Raw genomic sequence first — 11,839 nt, 5'->3', positions numbered from 1 at the left:
CCCAGAGGGAACCAAATCCCCAGCCCCAGGGATGTCTATGCCCTGTGCAGGTGGGTTTGCTCCAAGAGCTGCCCTGGAGTGCCAGCTCCCCCTGTCCCAGCTCGGATGTGCAGGCATTGATGGGCAGCACAAGAAAAAAGGTGGTGGAGATCATGTAACTTTTGGAAAATTTCCCCTTTCCCCTCCTCCCCCTTTCTTTTCCCCTCTTTCTTTCCCTTTTCTCCTCGTCTTTTGTGGCCTGCCAGCCCAGCTTCCCTCCTCTGTCAATCCTTACTCTTTTCCTTTCCTGCACTTTCTTCCACTCTTTCCCCTATCTTCACCACTGTTCTCTGTCTTTCCTCTCCTTGATACCTCCCTACCCTGCCACTTCTTTTCCACTCTCCCTGCTACACCTCTCCCCTTCCCACCCCCTTTCCATTTCACCTCATTTCCACCCCATTCCCTTCACATCCCATCCACATCCCATCATATGCTGATCTTATCCCCATCCTACTCCTTTCCCAATCCCATTCCCTTTCCCCATCCCTCATTCCCTTTACCATTCCCTCTTTATCCCATGCCATGCCATGCCATGCCATGCCATGCCATGCCATGCCATGCCATGCCATGCCATGCCACCCCCATTCTCATCCCCATCCCCATTCTCATCCCCATCCCCATTCTCATCCCCATCACATTCCCATGTCATTCCCATCCCCATTCTCATCCCCATCCCATTCCTGTGTCACTACCATCCCCGTTTTCATCCCCATCCCATTCTTGTCTCACCCCATCCCATTCCCATCTCTTCCCCATCCCATTACCATCTCTTCCCCATCCCATTCCCATCTCATTCTCATCTCATTCTCATTCTCATTCTCATTCTCATTCTCATCCCCTCCCCATCCCATCCCATCCCATCCCATCCCATCCCATCCCATCCCATCCCATCCCATCCCATCCCATCCCATCCCATCCCATCCCATCCCATCCCATCCCATCCCATCCCATCCCATCCCCATTCTCATCCCCTTCCCATCTCTTCCCCATCCCCATTCTCATTCTCATCCCCACACCATCTCATTCCCGTCTCTCCTCCGACACCCCGGGGTCTGTCCCGCCCATCCCGGGGGTCGCGGGTGTCGCTCCCGCGCCCCGAGCCCAACCCCAGACCCGCGCGAGCCGCGGCGCCCCCCGGCGGCGGGCGCGGGAACGGCACCTCCCCGCGGGGCGGTTCCGGGCATTGCCGGGGCGGTGCCGGGGCGGTGCCGGGGCGGTGCCGGGGCGGTGCCGGGGCGGTGCCGGGCGCAGGCCCCGCCCTGGGGCGGTTCTGTTGCAGTTCTGTGGCGATGCCGGGGCGGTGCCGGGGCGGTGCCGGGGCGGTGCTGTGGCGGTGCCGGGGCGGTGCTGTGGCGGTGCCGGGGCGGTTCCGGGCGCAGGCCCCGCCCGCGGCGGTGCTGTGGCGGTGCCGGGGGCGGGCGGGCCCGGGGCGGTGCCGGGCGCAGGCCCCGCCCCGCGGCGGTGGGCGGGCGGCGGTGCCGGGGACGCGCGGTGCCGGTGCCGGTTGGCTGCGGGCGGTGACGGCGGGAGGCGGTGGCGAACATGGCGGCGGCGGCGGCCGAGGAGGCGGCGGCAGCGGCGGGGCGGCGCTGAGGAGGCCCGAGGCGGGCCGAGGAGTGGCGGGGCGGGCGGGCGGGGGCCCATGTGCGGTGGCGGCGGACCCCCCCCGCCCCCCACTACCGACGGCCGGTCGCAGCCAGGCGCCGCCGAGGCGGCTCTGCGGGCGCGGAGCGAGCGCGGCCCCGGCCCGCCCGCGGCGGCAGGATGAAGTTCGCCGAGCACCTCGCGGCGCACATCACCCCCGAGTGGCGGAAGCAGTACATCCAGTATGAGGTACGGCCCCGGCCCCGGGCAGGGCTGCGGGCACCGGCCCCGGCCCCCGCGCCTCCCGGTGCCCGCCGTGCCGCGGGGCGCTGCTGGTGGAGGGCAGCGTGTGTGTCCGTGTGTGTGTGTGTGTGTGTGTGTTTGTGTGTGTGTGTGTGTGTTTGTGTGTGTGTGTGTGTGTGTTTGGGCACCCCCCGGCCGTCCGGCTCATTAACTGGTGAGCTCATTACCGCCCGTCACCTCTTGCCGGCGGACAGAGGTCGGAGCACACGCGCGGTGCGGCGCTCGGCCCTGGGCACCCCCGGCCCGGTTCGGCACCAGCGCCGGTTCGCGGTTCCGAGCGGTGACTTTGAGCGGCTCCCGGCCTCCCAAGGGCGATCCTGCTGCTCTGGGCAGCTCCCGTCGCCCTCCGTGCCCTGCCGGGGGCCGCCGGTACCGCTCTCGGCTGCCCGAGCCCCCAAACAGGGCAGCACACCCCCGTCAACTCCCGTTTGATGATCATTTTTAACTAAGGCTCTGCATCTCGCTGTTTCGCACTCGAGTCGGGGCATTTCTGAGCACTGTTGGCACCAAGTTCTGCTGCATTAATCGTGAATTATCTGCAGAATATCTGCCTTTTCGGGCTTTATCGCGCCAGCCTGCTAAAGGTCACGCTGATTGCTTCGTTTCGGATTTATCACACCGGTTCTGGGCTTGGGTTGAACTGGACGGAGCTGGAGGTGGTTATTTGCTGTAAAACCATTTCCTACTTCAGCGTCAGCAGTAAAAGTGGCAGGTGCCAGCGATGTCTTTTTCACAAGTAATAATTAAATCTAGACAACGGAAAGCTGATTATAGGACAGCCGTGATCAGCAAAACTTCTTGACTGATTGACTCAGTTAAAACCGTGCAACATTTGTTATTGTTTGAGGGCCTGTATTTTCTCCCTAGGACTATAATAGCAATTTATTTATACTATCTCTATTAATCTGCCTGCATTTGCAAGGAAAACCACATTTATCTTAGCTTCCTTTGTTATAATGTCGAGCTTGAAAAGTTTATATCTGCCCTTTTCACTCTTCCTTTGTTTGCCTTTACCTGACTGCAGAGGAACGGATGTTTAAATAAAAACTGCAGTTGGGTTTGGCTTTACAACAATATTGTGATCTCCTTGAATTATGTGGAGAGCTAGATGGCCAAATAATGCCATCAGTCTTTGATGAGGAGGAAAACCATTGTCTTGATAAAATAAAGAGCCAGCTTAGTTCTGCATCATGTCTCCGATGGGTTATCCCTGTGAGAGTTGTCTTCTGTTCCTGGAAACAGAAAACTTGGATATCTTCCTAAAGAGCAGCTTTGGAGGTGGGTCGGAGGGGAAGGCAAGGGGGAAATAAAAGGGTGAAAGATCTGGCTGCATGCTGAGCAAACAGCTGTGGAGAGAGGGTAAGGAGACCCAGTGAACTGCGACACCTTGATTAATGTGTGAAGAGCTCTGCTGCTTGTCGGCCGCTGCTTTCATTATGGGAGGTTAATTTTCAGCTGTTTTAACTAGGGCACTATTATGATGTCATTCTCCCTTCCTCCATCCCGGTTTAAAATGTGGATTTCAGTAAAAACTTCCTTCAAGTTGTTACTCTTTCTAATCACAAGTAGTCTTCTCCTTGCATAGACAGCTTAATGTGGAGTGAATGAAAACACAAACCTCACCCTCCCTTTCAGCAATAACTTTCAAACTCTTTGTTTGCCTTGTTGCAGCTGGCTGGATGTGAGTCAACCTCCTGCTCATGCATATTACAGTGATGGAATAGCCTGGCATTTATTATTCAGTAACTGGTGGTCGTGTGGGTGCAGTGCATAAAAGCCCAGCACTACCTCCAATTACTCGATTATACCTGAGGCAAAAGCACCCAGCCCTCTTTTGTCCGGAAAAATTCCCAGCTGTTGATGAGCAAATGAGAGATTAAATTTTGTCTGTGATACTTGGCAGAAGGTGTCACAGTAACATTTTAAAACATCATGTGTATGTTTTATAGTGTCATAATGTTTCTTTAGCTCACAGTGTATATATATTACTTCTTAATTAAAGCAGGAACCACCCTGTCAGAGTGAGAGATCTTCTTGGGTAGGTTTTTAACTCTGAAAAGGTTCTTCCTGTTTTCAGGATGTCACATTCAAGATCACAGAATTCTGGAATGGTTTGGGTTGGAAGGGACCTCAAAGCCCATCTTGTCCCATCCCTTGCCATGGGCAGGACACCTTCCACTATCCCAGGGTGCTCCAAGCTCTGTCCAGCCTGGCCTTGGACACTCCTAGGGATGGGGCAGCCACAGCTTCTCTGGGCACCATGTGCCAGGGCCTTACCACCCTCAGGGAAGATTTTTTGCCTAATATCTGACCTAACCCTGCTCTCTTTCAGTTTGAAGCAGTTCCCCATGAAAGCACTAAAAGGTGATGCAGAAATTGCTTTCTCTAAGTCACTTAGTATCATAAAGCTTATTTGCCCTCATCTTAATTTTCTACTCTGGTATTTGTAGTTATTTCCATTGGAAAGCAGGTGGTTCCAGAAGTGTGGCAGGACCCAGGTAACCTGGGAGATCCTTGGATGGGATTTGGAGCATGCCTGTGGGAGCTTTGCCTGTCAGACCAGGTGTAATCTGTTGGTGATAACATCAGAAACAGGAATGGGATTGTTGTTAATAATTGTTGATAAAAGTGCAGTTTCACTTTCAGGTGTTCTTTAACAATTGACAGTCCTCAAAACTTCTTACCATTAACGTGCTCTTTCCCTCCAAAAATAATTAGTTTAAGTGTTCTAAGTGTGCTTGCAGGAAGTATGGAAGTTGTCTAGAATTAGGCCTGGTAGTGAAGGTGAGAACTTTAGGGAGAGAAAAATCCATTAATTTTCTTTAAACAGGCAAAAGTGAGATATATTTTGATAGGTGTGACTTAGATATTGTTTTCTTTCAGCAAATCTCTGTAGTGACCATTACTGTGTGTCTGCTTTTTGAGAAGGAGCACTTGGCTTACAGAAAAGGGGGAAAATGGCAATGAATGCTATTCTGTTTCATTCAGCTTTTCCCAAAGACATGTACCATGGCTGAGCCAACAATAACCTTGTTGGAGCTTTACACAGAACTTGATTGACTTGATTTGGCTTTCCATTCCAAATTTCCCTTCTAAAGATTGCATGAAATTATGTGGATGTGCCTCACCCTGGCAGCAGCAGTGATAGGGTTTGCTCACCTTGTTTTAGGGGCTCTGGCAGTGTATTTTCATCTGTAAAATGAGTCACATTTTCCTAGCCTGTTAAACTACAGCTGTGATATGCACTGCTTCAGTGCACATTTTGCCTTAAAAGTTTTTGGCCATTCATTTACCCTTCAGTTCCTTTGGAAAAATACGAAAACAGGAAAAATGGAAAACAAGAAAAAACACGAAAACAAACACAATCCCAACTTTTTGTGTCAGATGACTGAATTCTCATTTCCACATAGTCAAATTCAGGTGACCCTTGCAAGCTGATGCTTTTTTTTTTTTTTTTTTTTTTTTTTGCCTGAGAGTGTGCTGTGCTGCATATAATGCTCATTTTCGATGCAGTGAAATATTGGGGTAGTTATTCCTCTGTTTATCCACAAATCCTCTTGATTTCCTTTGCACTTGTATCCCTCTCTTGATTGCTTTCAGGAGGAGAGCATTGCTCTGTGCTCAGACTTCTAAATGTAAGTGTGTGTCTGCACGTCCAGCTGATGGAACTGTACATCTCACTTGTACAGTTGCCAGATGGCTGTTTGGTTTGCAGTTAATCTGGCCTGAATTAGTTTCTCTGCAGAAATCTGATGGCATTTTTATAGAAAAAGCACATAATACCTTTGAAATCACAGCAGCTGGGGAGGGAGGAGGAGCAGAACAGTTATTACAGGTGCAAAGTTCATGGGAGAGATGGGTAAAGGTGTGACCTCCATTCCCTTGGAGGGAGATCCCAGGTTTTAAGTCCTTTTGCTGTTGCAGAAGAGAGACAGGTTGCTGAGTTTTAGGCATCATTTCTCCCAGACACCACCTGCAGCAGGAAGTAGGTGGGGGGAGAGGAAATCATAGCTGAGGTTGCCTGCTTGCCTTCAGAGTCTCTCTTGCAGAAACAGGCTTTCAGTTTTTGGGAGGTGGCCAATTCTGCTCGTCAAACCCAGCTTCATGATAGGCAGTTCACACCCAGGCTTGCCACCTCCTGACACAAATCTGTTGTGCTATTTCACTATTTGTCCTCCGGGCTGTTAGTGGAGGAGCTTAGAGGAGCTTAAGTGGTTTGAAAGACTCCTTTAAAACTGGGCTTTTTTGAGTGTTTTAAGGTCTTTGTCCTTGATTTTGTTCACTGTTAAGGTCTGATGTTGCATTTTCAAGTGCTTTCTTTTTGCCTTTTTTATTGTTCTCTCATATGTATTTACACAAGTTTACCGACTGCTTTGCTCAGTCTGAAGCAAGGAAAAAACCCATTTTGTTTAGTTTGAGGGCAGAAAGAGTGATTCCTAAGTGTTTCACATTGACAGTGATGGATAACTTTTGTAAACGATCAGTTCTAAAATTCTGTAATCTAGAGGACTAAATAGTTTAGGTGTGAAGGAGCAGTGAGTCTTTCACTTTCAGGTTATTGGTTTACTTATATAGGTCAGGAAAGCAGTAACAAAATCTGCTGCCCTGCAGCTGCCAGATTGTACTGTGTCAGTTTGCATGGGGAGAGGTCTGTGGGACAGCTGACACCTTCAGCTTTCAAAATTGTTTAGTGCAGGACTGTCTGTGTTGTCCTTTATAATTTGTTTTTTTAAAAAAATGATTGATAAAACCAGAGATAGTAATTACACTGGGTTTACCTCTGGGTTAAGAGATGAGTTGTTACTACAGTGACTTTCAATGTGCTGTCTCTTCTGATTTGTTTATTCTGTGTCACGTTGTGGTTCATGGAAAAAGTTACAGGTAGGTGAGGATGACGACTGGGGTGGAAACGTAGGAAGACTTTTTGACTGCTTGGTGTGCAGAGACAGATCATGTGCTGCTGACCAGTGAGTCATGGGGGAAGGGACTGAAGTGGTCAGTGTTCCTGAGGAATTTTAGAAAAGCTCCAAGGGTAGAGGAGAGCTGTGCTGCTGGAATGAGGATCATCCAGCAGTGGCTCAGTTGGGAAAACAATTATGCAAGTGACCTTTGTTGGGACCTCTGTGGACTCAGGAGCTAGACCTTTGAGAGATGCCAGAGCTGCTGGTGTAAGCAGCCACCTTGGGTATCTTGTGGTAAACAGACTTGTCCTTTAGACCTTGTATTTACCCAACAGGATCGTAACCACTGTCACAACAGGGCTCAGCTCCCAGCTGCTGAGCTGGTGCTTTTTACCTCGAGGGTGTTTTGGGGATTTGTTATTTAGGCTGGGAGGTTTTATCCTGGGGCACCATGACACACACTTCTGCTTCTACTATCTTTCAGGATTATAGAAGAATGGGATATGTTGAGAATCAGGCAGTATTGATAGGAACTAACAGGACCTGAATTATTTTTTTTGTTAGATTTCTGTGGGCTCAAAAGTGGGGGAAGGAGATCAGCTTTTTGTGGTGGTGGAGGAGGGTACTCACCTTCAGTATGGGCATTAAGATGTGAGGTGTGTATAAGCAAATGTGTCCTTCCCTGTGGCTTCTAGTTCCAAGATTATGGTTCAGGTTATTCATAAAATCCTAGAATATTTTGGGTTGGAAGGGACATTTAAGATCATCTCATTCCAACTCTCTGCCATGAACAGGGACACTTTCCACTAAACCAGGTTGTTCCAAGCTCTGTCCAACCTGGCCTTGAACACTTCCAGGGGTGGGGGAACCGCAGCTTCTGTGGGCAACCTGTGCCAGGGCCCTGCCATCCTCACAGAGAAGATTTTTTCCCCTAATGTTTTATTTAAACCTGCCCTCTGTCAATTTGAATCCATTCCCTCTTGTCCTGTCATTCCTGCCATTGTCCATAGTCCCTCCCCAGCTCTCCTGGAGCACCTTTGGGCACTGGAAGGGGCTCTAAGGGCTCCCTGGAGCCTTTTCTTCTGCAGCTGAGCACCCCCCAGCCCTCTCACCCTGTCTCCATAGCAGAGGTGCTCCAGCCCTCTGATCATCATTGTGACCCTTCCCTGAACTCCCCTCATTCCTTTAGTCATTGATCTGAATTCAGTTTATGTGGATGTGTGTGAGCAGATCTTTAATAATACCAGCACCTTAACAGCTGCATGGAAGGAGCCCTTCCAGGAAGGAGTTGCAAGGCAGCTCATTGTGCCTCCAGGACCCAAAACCTGATTAATTAATTCATTCTGCCTGGTGGTAATGTTGCCCTTCAGTTTCCACCTCTAGAGAAGGCTGTCACCCTTGGTTCTCAAATCTCCTTCAACATGTTGTCTTCAGGTTTTAGAATGTATGTGTGATTTTGTGCTCCTGTAACTCCTATATAACAGTGATGAGAAATCCCTGAGGCTGCTTTTCCTCCATTTGCCTTGACAAACTCCTCTGTGTCACGCAACACTTCAGGTTTTGTCATTTCTTCATTTTTTAAATGTAAAGGCTTCAGCATCCTACCAGCTGGGAACCGTTTTTCCAAAGGAAGATGTTGAAATGTACAGTTGGAATAAATTTTATAGATTAGTAAGATAACAGGCTTTAGATAAAGCAGTCTGTAAACATGAACCTGTTTCACTTGTGAACAGAAATGTGTGTGATAGCCTTGACATCACGTACCATAGCTTTCTGTGCCAGTCTGCAGGATAAAAGGGCTTTAATTGCTTTTGTTTTCATACAGGTGTATCAAAACAGTGCAATTTTTTTTTTCTCTTTTAATCCTAACTGTTTTCCATGTTCTCTGCCTCTCCCTTGCAGGCTTTGAAAGAGATGCTATATGCAGCTGTGGACCAGGCCCCTTCTATAGAAGGTAAGCAAATTGTAACCCACAGTTGTGTTCTTCTTGGCACTGGCTGCTGGACACGTAGTCCTGCTACTTTTCTGTCCTCAGTCCTCCTAAATTGGTAAACTTAATATCCTGATGGGCAAAAGCCTGGCCTTTGACAGCCTGCATGCTATTTTTGATTGTTAGAACTCTTTGTCCTCTTTCATTGGGACAATAAATGTCTTTGTATAGTTTGAGACAGCAACAGCTGGATTCCTCTTGCTTATAAGGTCATTCAGTGGTGGAAGTGTTTTCTTCATTGCTTGAGAATAGAGCTTTGTTTTCCTGTGAGAGCCAGCCACTCTGGGAGATAGCTGTGTTGGAGAGACACTGGTTCCTGGTTTGTTACTGGTGATTTGGGCTGGAAGAGTCTCATCTTTTTGTTCTGTGTCCTCCCTGAATGCTGTGCTGCCTCTCCCATGAGGACATGAGTATATCTTCTTGTTTGCATGTGTTTATTGTCTCTGACTACTCTAGATTATTCTAGTAAGGTGTTTGGTTTTAAGCTCACTGCATTTTAAATAGTTTGTTTAAGTGATGATATGTGACAAATTTCTTAATGAAGCCTTTTACTTTCTGTATTTTTCTTCCTTTTGTTGTCCTTAAAGTACTGAAGAATTTTTGCCCCTGTGTTGCTTCACTCCTTACTTTCTTGCCCTTCATGTGAATTTCCAACTGCTTTATAACCTTACCTTTATTATTTTCACTTTGATTGCAGACTTAATGTTACCAATTTCTGAACATGACTCTGGGCTTCTTGTAGAGCAAGAGAGCAAGTGCTGCTCCTGGTGCAGTCAGTTGTCTAACATCAGTAATGCTGGCCACTCTTCATGTTAGCTCATTAATTACTTTCCTTTTGTTGATTAGAACTGGGAAATGAGGTGTGATGTAGTTAATAGAATGTGGGGTTTTAAAAAAAAAAACTTAACTCCACTTGCTCTTCGATTAGAATTTTAAAACCAGAGCTGCTGTGGGATGGGGCAGTCTGTCCTTAAACTCTTCAGAGGTGCATTCCAAGCTGAAAACTTTGTGGAAGCAATGCTCAGGCAGGTGCAATTTTTAGGTTTAACGTGACACTTAGTAGCTCACTCAATTCATCCTGCTAGTTTTGTTTTAAAAAATCACACTTTTCTCTAAAGTACAGTACTCCTAGAACTAGGTTATGGTCCTAGAATCCAAAATCTATGGGTTATCTTTGGAAAACTCTACATACATTGGCAAAGAGGAAAATCTTGCTTTATTATTTTAAAGTAGCAGAATTGCATAAAACCCACCCACAAACTTTTTTCCCTAACAACATAAGACGAAGAGGAAGTGAAGTTTTCTGTGTAGGCCAAACTGACTATAGGAACTTTTAAAGACAACTTACTAATGTTATTGAAAACCCAGCAATATTTTTATGGGAGACTGGAGCAATTATAAGACTTTTTTTTTTTTTTTTCCTTCTCTTCTGTCCATTGGTTTATTACTTAACAGTGTGAGCAAATGGTGTTTGTGCTAATGGAACTTTGAAATCTGATGTTGGAATGTGACTTCCTGGGCTTGGCTAGAGTTATCTAGGATTTCAAGGTGGGCTTGAGTTGATTGTTGTAAAGTGTTATAATTCAGCATTTTCATTTCTTTATTTTCAGTGCTTGTTTTACAGTGGTGTTCTGTAATGTGCTGTGATGTTTGTGTGTAAACATATTTGGCAAAGCAAGAGGAGATGAAGAATAAAATGATATTATATTTATGCTCTTTTAAACACTGTTAGAATTTTAACTTGTGCTTCTGCCTCCTTTGGTGCTTTAAAAACCTCCACAAAAGGAAAACAATTACTTAAGTCAGTTTCCATCAGTAGAAAAATGTTCTGTTCATTTTTGGAGGGGTTGGGTCTTTTCCTCTGTACTGTAGAGAATATAATCCAAATTGTTTTAAACCACTCCTATTTAAGTCTGTCTGCCTGAGCTGCCCTTAAATGGAGAGCAGTTACACTAATTCCTTCACCTTTTGTGCTGGAAATGAATCAACACCTTTTTCCCATTCCTGTTGCTTACATCCTTCTCCTTTTTAAACCCTTCTGCCTTTGTTTGTAGAGGAGGTGGAGCAAGTTCCTTGCATTTTGGGAGGGAATGTAGTAGCTAGTGTCAGGGACTGGCTGTTGGCCTGCATGTTCCCAGTTTAATATGGATTTTGCAATGGATACTTCTGTGTTATTTTGAGTTAGCACAGAAACTCCAGGGCTGTGCTATTGAAACCCAGCCTCCCAGTATGAGCCTGATGTAATCTCATTTCAGACTGGTCTAACTAAAATCCATTTGCTAATTGATCTTGTTGATCACAGACATGCTGCAGAGCTCCAGAGTTGGCTTTGATTTACCTTGCATGAATTGTAAGCTAATCTTTGGATAATATATTGGATTGTGAAGACAAGGGAGTTTTGTACAGCAAAGCTGAGGCTGTTCCTGGTTATTATTCTGCTTGGCTGGATGTGTGATCTGGCATTTGTGAATGAATTTCTTAGATTTCTGCTGCAGGCTGCTTACTATGTCAGTAAAATTTGTGTATAGACAGAAATGCTTCCTATTGCTTAGTAGAATGCTGAAAGCACTTTGGAAATTCTTTAAAACAATGAAAAAAAGTGCTACCCAAGCACTACCCTAGACAAGGCAGGTAATAAGTGAGCCATCCATCATGAATAGCTTTCTTTGGGTTTGTATTTAGGCATTTTCTGTGTGTGGGTGGGTAAACAAACCTAATTTCAGAATTACTCTTAATTTCTGCAAGGGATAGTTGCTTGTGCTACTTTAGTGGACGAGGTACTGCTGGGAAGAGGATCCTGGCTCTAAATTGTTCAGTTTATTCTGTGGCTGTGTGGTGAGCCTTCTCACTGTGCCTCATTGAATCACATCTGTGTCCATCTGATGTTTCCTGTTCTCAGGTAATAAGCTTACTGTGATTTTAACAAAAACCTCATAGAGGTGGATAAGCAATACCTATCAGGGCTGTGTGGTAGGAGGAGGTGTTGTTTATAGCTGTCCCCTCACACAATTGCAGGGTGCTG

At 46.8% G+C, this 11,839-nt stretch overlaps 1 long non-coding RNA gene across 1 annotated transcript; it reads left to right on the top strand.

Annotated features, from left to right (window-relative positions):
- The first annotated feature begins 1,479 nt into the window (after positions 1 to 1,479).
- LOC130266613 (uncharacterized) lies at positions 1,480 to 10,467 on the top strand. The gene is made up of 3 exons (XR_008842927.1): positions 1,480 to 1,872; positions 8,730 to 8,781; positions 10,273 to 10,467. It is a non-coding gene; the product is annotated as an uncharacterized LOC130266613 (long non-coding RNA).
- Positions 10,468 to 11,839: the final 1,372 nt, after the last annotated feature.

The sequence above is a fragment of the Oenanthe melanoleuca genome, unplaced genomic scaffold (genome assembly GCF_029582105.1).
Source record: "Oenanthe melanoleuca isolate GR-GAL-2019-014 unplaced genomic scaffold, OMel1.0 S101, whole genome shotgun sequence".
NCBI classification, from domain to species: Eukaryota; Metazoa; Chordata; class Aves; order Passeriformes; family Muscicapidae; genus Oenanthe; species Oenanthe melanoleuca.
This window is presented reverse-complemented; position numbering and strand designations above follow the sequence as displayed.